Genomic DNA, 6,872 nt, shown 5'->3' on the forward strand with positions numbered 1-6,872 from the left:
CGAACAAGCTTAAATCAATCCGTAACAATGCTCTTTCCACGAATATCCGGCTCCGATTAGCCAAAATCTTGCCAAAATAAATTACATTTCATAAATATATCTACAAGAAACTAATTTAGCTAATGAAATCAAATCTAAAGCGATAAATTGGAAAATCGCCCTAAAAAGTCTCCCCGGGCCCACGTCTCAGAATCGGGTAAAAGTCACAAAATACGAATACTCATTCACTTATGAGTCTAACCATACAAGAATTACTCGAATCCGACTTCAAATTGCCTTCCAAAACTCGAAATTTTAGTCTATGAAGTTTCTACCATTTTTTCCCAAATTTCCAACTTAAATCCCTAATTAGAAGATGAAAATAGCAATAGATTCATGAAATATAGCCCAATCCGAGTTAGAATCACTTACCCCAACAATCTTCTCGAAGAAACCTCGAAAAAAAGCCTCACACCGAGCTCTCAAAGTCTCAAAATCAGAATGGGCATCAAACCCTCGAATTTCTCTTTTCTGCCTAGTTATTCCGCATCGGTGGACCCGCCATCGCACCTGCATCACCGCAGCTGCAGAATTGCCATCGCAGGTGCGGATTCCACTGAAAACTCAGCGTCCGCTTCTGCAATTAAAGGGTCGCACCTGCGGACCCATGTACGCTTATGCGGTCCTTCACCGCTCCTGCGATCACTCTAACGCATCTGCGGGCACCGCAGATGCGGAATTCACCTCGCACCTGCGACCCCTGGAAACTCCTCCATTTTCCACTTCTGCACTTGACTCTCCGCACGTGCGATCCCGCACCTGCGGTCTCCCCACTGCAGGTGCGAAAACACTAGAAACCAGAAACTTCATCCATTTGCATAAGTCCAATTTCAATCCGTTAAGCATTTGGAACACTCCCGAGGCCCCCGAGACCTCAACCAAATATACCAACAAGTCCTAAAATACCATACGAACTTAGTTGAGCCCTCAAATCGCATCAAACAATGCTAAAATCACGAATCACCCTCCAACTCAAACTTAAAGAACTTGAAACTTCAAATTTCTACTACCGACACCGAAACCTATCAAACCACGTCCGATTCACCCCAAAATTTGCACACAAGTCATATTCAACCTTACGGACCTACTCCAACTTCCGAAATCGGAATCCGACCCCGAAATCAAAAAGTCCACTACCGGTCAAAATCCCAAAAATTCAACTTTCGCCATTTCAAGCCTAAATCAGCTACAGACCTCAAAACACAATCCGGACACGCCCCTAAGTCCAAAATCACCCAACGGAGCTAACGGAACCGACGAAACTCCATTTCGGAGTCGTCTTCACACAATTTCAACTACGGTCCAAATCATAAGACTTAAGCCTCCATTTAGGGACTAAGTGTCCCAAAACACTCCAAAAACCAAAACGAAATCTCCCAGCAAGTCACATAAGCAGAAAGAGATACGGGGGAAGCAGTTAATAGGGGATCGGGGCTATAACTCTCAAAACGACCGGCCGAATCGTTACACATAAAGTTCTATACTCGGCGTTGGGAATATTGGTCCAGATGAACCCGCTACCAAAATACTGGATCGGTCATGCTCCCAAGAAAAAGAAGATGCGTGATCCAAAAACATCTTGAAAAGGATAATGTTTGATGGTGATTCAACTCCATAACCAAGACCTTGATGCATCAGTTGTCGGCTTGAATCATATAATTAACTGTTTTTGAAATATATGCATAATTTAGTACTCCCTCTATTTAAAAAAAAAATTGTCATAGTTTGACTTGGCATCAATGGCGGATTTAGCATTTTAAAGTAATAGGTGCTCCACTGTCCTTAAGTTAAGTGGACATATAGTATAAGTGTATCACTATTTGAAACTTAAAATGAGACAATTAAATGCAAAAATATAGGGAAAACAACACTGTATAGTCGTTCTCAAAATAATAGTCGAAAAATATTTTTTTTTGTGTGTGTATATATATACCCGATGTATATAGTTTTGATTGCGGGCTAAAAGTAATCTTTGCCCAAAAATATATTATTACGAACATTACAACAAAAATTAAATGGAGTACTATTTTTGGACAATGATAGTACTTCATCAATCTCCCAACTTTAAAATATTTTTAAGTGATAGTAGCAGATAAAAAAAAGAAAGAGAAAAGCTAATTTTGGGAAAAGGGGGGGGGGTGGGGGGGGATGGAAAAAATCAAACAAGGAAGGGTCTTCCCCAAAGCAAAACACACAAAAAAGCACTTACGCAAAAGCACCAGTTTCGATCCCCGAAACAAACAAAATAAAGGCCTACATAGGGGCAGACATATAGGTATAATTACGGGGCACATGATCCCATGGTCTTTTTATAAAATTAAATATTTTATGTACATATTTTTTAAATTGATATAATATTAACTGTTGGCACTCATGCTCTAAGAAGATTGAATGATGCACTTAGTTCAAGGTTGAGTTATTTACCCAAGGTATATGGATCAATTCCCAGAAGGTTGAAGGGACTGTAAAACTTTTGAAACATGTGGTCTGAAACTTGTCACAACATTTGTGTGGCTATAAATGCTTCTTATAAGGAAATATGAAAAGATGTCAATCTTTTTTAAATAGACAAATTAGGGAACGAAAGAATACTGGTATAGTACCACCAAAGGATGAGTCCGGAACTAAAATGTGGTTCTTTTGGACTCAAAGAACAAATATGTGTAAAAAAAATATAGTGACCAAAATATGTATAACGTCTTTTTAAAAGACGTTATACCTTAACTGCCGTTTGGCCGGTTAAGTATAACGTCTTTTAAAAAGACGCTACTAGCGTTCATTACTAAGATTCTATATATATTATGTGGGTCCACAGATAATTCTTCTGGGCTTAACTGACATAATAATAATTCAACTGGGTATAGCGTCTTAAGCTAAGACGTTATACCTCAAATAATTGAATCCCCGGACTGGTTTTTCCCTTATTTAAGGACGTTAATGATTTTGTAAAAATCCATACAGAAATATTCTAAGTCTTGTAAAAAAAATTTTGTTAAGTTGTTTTGCATTTTGTCATAATGTCTGAAGAGCGAAGAATTAGGGTTTTATTATATTTGGGGGGGGGGGGGGTGAGGTTGTGGTGGCGAATAACTCAGTAAACTATAGTTTATCTCCATAGTCTCATGTTAAGTTGCCACTTACAATGGAGTATGATACATTGGTATCGTTGTTATGTAAAAAAATGAGTGTGAGCAAACGTTCGGTGAATCTTAAAATAACCGGAAGATATCCGTATTCTGTGACTCCGCAAGGGATGCATCGCTAAAGGGCACTACGTTTTACTACGCTAAAAGGTCACTACATTACAAATACGAGCACTACATTAGGCCACAAGATACCACCACAGGGAACTAAAGTAACAATTTATCTAGTTTACTAGTCTTTTAGCAAATAAATAATCTAAATCGAATAAAAATAACAAATCAATTTAATCACAAAACTATCACAAAAATACATATACAACAGTAAAAAGTAATTAAATAATATTTTTTTATCAAGTAATAACAATTTTTCTATTTTACGAATTTTTGTAGCACACTAATACTATATTCCGGATAAAACACAACAAATTAGTTATATCGCAAAAACAATCACAAAAAAATATAGAGTACATAAAAAATAACTAATATGCATTTTTATACAAGTTTTAACAAAAACTAAGTCGGAATACCTCGATTTAAGTTTTTTAGAAAGTTGAAGATTTTGTGATTTGGAGCCGAAACAAGCAACAATGTCCGAGATAACACCTTAGCTAGCACGTGAGACCGAGAATCTACACTTTTTATGGGACTGGTGGGGTCCACTCGAGCTTTTTTTTATCAAAAATTTGGGGGGGGGGGCAGAGGCGGGGGGACCACTGTTATTTTTTAATTTGGTGGGGGGACGATTCTGTTTTGGGGGAAGGGGAAGGAGACGATCCATATTATATATATAGCATCTTTTGTTAAGACGCTATTGTCACGACCCAATTTCCAACCCGGTCGTGATGGCGCCTCTCGTGAAGACAAGGCTAGCCAACTAACCCAAATCCTGTCTTTAACAATTATTAAACATAAACGAATAGATACAACTTAATGGCATTAATAACCGATATTTACTACCCAACACAGCCCGACCGGGGTGTCACAAGTCACGAGCATCTAAAGAAATCTGAACACAACTACAAGGCCAATAATATACAAAATAAGATTTAGAATCAAAAGACGAAGTCCGGTGCCGCGAACGCCGGCGGTCACCTTGCTCAGCTACGATAGCAAAATCCTCAATCAGCTCAACCCGCTACCGGGTAACAATTTCCTGCAACTGCACGCGAGGTGCAAGGAGTAAAGTGAGTACTCCAACTCAGTGAGTAATGAGAGTAAATAATAACTGAGCAGCAAGAAATCACGTAAGGCACTCCATCATGCTATACAGAACAGTGCAACCCTTTGAGAAAATAGTAAAATCGTGAAATCCTTTAGAAACTACTTGGGCTCAGTTAAAACCTTTTTTTGAAAATATCTTTTTCACCAGTTAAGCAAATGAATGCGAAAGAGATAGTGCAAGTCAGCACATAAGTCAGCCCCTCGGGCACAACACTCCACTAACAAATAACACCAGGGTATCTGGTAAACAGTGCAAGAAGTAGCATGGTTGCCAATGAAATGAGAGAGTTGAATGTCATGCCACGTAGTACAATAGGAACCAATGCATGAATGCAATGCAATGCATATGACCGCTGCGGTGCGCAGCCCGATCCATTTGGGTACCCGCGCTCACTGTGGGGGTTCAGACTCCGGAGGGGCTCCTACAGCCCAAGCGCAATATCAATGTAACACCGCTGCGGCATGCAGCCCGAGCCATCCATATTTCCAGAAATCACCATAACACTGCTACGGCGCGCAGCCCGATCCATGCTCAGTCCAGAAATGCACATAAGCCACTTGGGCACTATTAAAATCATAGTTCTCAGCTCAAAACGTCAAAAAAATGTTGTTTAAGTTTTCAAATCTTAGAAAAATAGCTGAGTTTGCAAAACAGTATTAAAACCCTGGACCGAGATCAAATAATATGCAAAGTAATGCGAAAACAGTGATATCAATCCCTGAAGGATTCACATAGTTGGCACGAAGCCCAAACATGGCAATCAGCCCAAATTATGACGATAACAAGTAGTTTCAGTCAAATACGCGGTAAAAATCAACAATCGGGACGAACCAAGTCACAATCCCCAACGGTGCTCCACCTCACGCTCATATTCGGCGTGCAAGTCACCTCAATACAGCACTATGATGTGCAAATCCGGGGTTTCAAACCCTCAGGATATCATTTACAAGTATTACTCACCTCGAACCGGTGAAATCTCTAGCCCGCGACGTCTTTGCCCCTCAAACCGGCCTCCACGCGCGTCGTATCTAACCAAAATCAGAGCGAATACATCACAATATGCTAAGGGAACAATACCCAATCGAAAACAATCGAGAAATTGCAAAAATCTCGAAACTAGCAAAACCTGAGCCCCGGGCCCGCTTCTCGAAAAATTGGAAAACTCACATTACCGGATTCCTCGTCTCGCTACGAGTTCATACATACCAAGAACTCCCAAATCCGAGCTCAAATGACCTATCAAATCCCAATTTGAAATATCAAAAACTCAAGCCCTAGCTTTACCCCTCTTTTGAAGAATTTCAACCAATTTCCATATTAAATCTATCATAAATCTCGTGTATTTAGGCCAAGGAACTTACCCCCAATCAATCCTCCTTGAATCCTTCTTCAATTTGTCCCAAAAAGCTCTCAAAATACTCAACAATGGTGGAAAAATGACTAAAACTCGCGAATGAAATGTTTATAAACTCACTGCCCAGCTCCTGCATTTCCTTCTACGCGATCGCGACCTAGGCCCCGCGATCGCGTAACACAAAAGTCCAGCCTCTCAAAATAACTCTATGCGAACGCGATTAGAGCCCTGCGAACGCGATGCACTACCAACTAATACTACGCGATCGCGAACCTCTCACACGCGAACGCGATGGCTGACCCACTTCCCCTACGCGATCGCGTGACCACTGATGCGAACGCATAGGCCAAATTTCCTTGCCCTCAGATTTACTCCACGCGTTCGCGACTCACCCCACGCGAACGTGATGAACAATATTTTTCTGCAACACCAACAGCTGAAACCTGCAATCTCAAGTCCAAAAATGGTCCGATTGACCCTCCGAAACCACCCCGAGGCCCCCGGGACCTCAACCAAAAGCACCAACATGTCTTAAAACATTATCCAAACTTGTTCTAATCATCACAACACATCAAACAATACTAAAATCATCAATTCTCATCGGATTCAAGCCTAAGTTCTTTAAAAACTTCCGAAACACGCATTCGATCAAAAACCCAACCAAACGACGTCCGAATGACCTGAAATTTTGCACACACATCACAAATCACATATCGAAGCTACAGCAACGCTCGGAATTTCATTCCGACCCTCGGATCAAAATCTCACCTATCAACCGGAATTCGCCAAAATACTAACTTCGCCAATTCAAGCCTAATTCTACACCGGACCTCCAAAATCAATTCTGATCGCACTCCTAAGTCACAAATCACCTCCCGAAGCTAACCAAATCACCGGAAATCACATCCGAGCCCTATAACTCATTAGTCAACATTCGATTGACTTTTCCAAAACAAGCCTTCCTTAAAGAGACTAAGCGTCTCATTTCTTATCAAAACCTATCCGAAACAACTCCAATACACCACATACCGATAACGAAACATGAAGAAGCAATAAACGGGAAAAACGGAGCAGTAACGCATGAGACGACGGGTCGGGTCGTCACATATATATA

The sequence above is a fragment of the Nicotiana attenuata genome, unplaced genomic scaffold (genome assembly GCF_001879085.1).
Source record: "Nicotiana attenuata strain UT unplaced genomic scaffold, NIATTr2, whole genome shotgun sequence".
Classification (NCBI taxonomy): Eukaryota; Viridiplantae; Streptophyta; class Magnoliopsida; order Solanales; family Solanaceae; genus Nicotiana; species Nicotiana attenuata.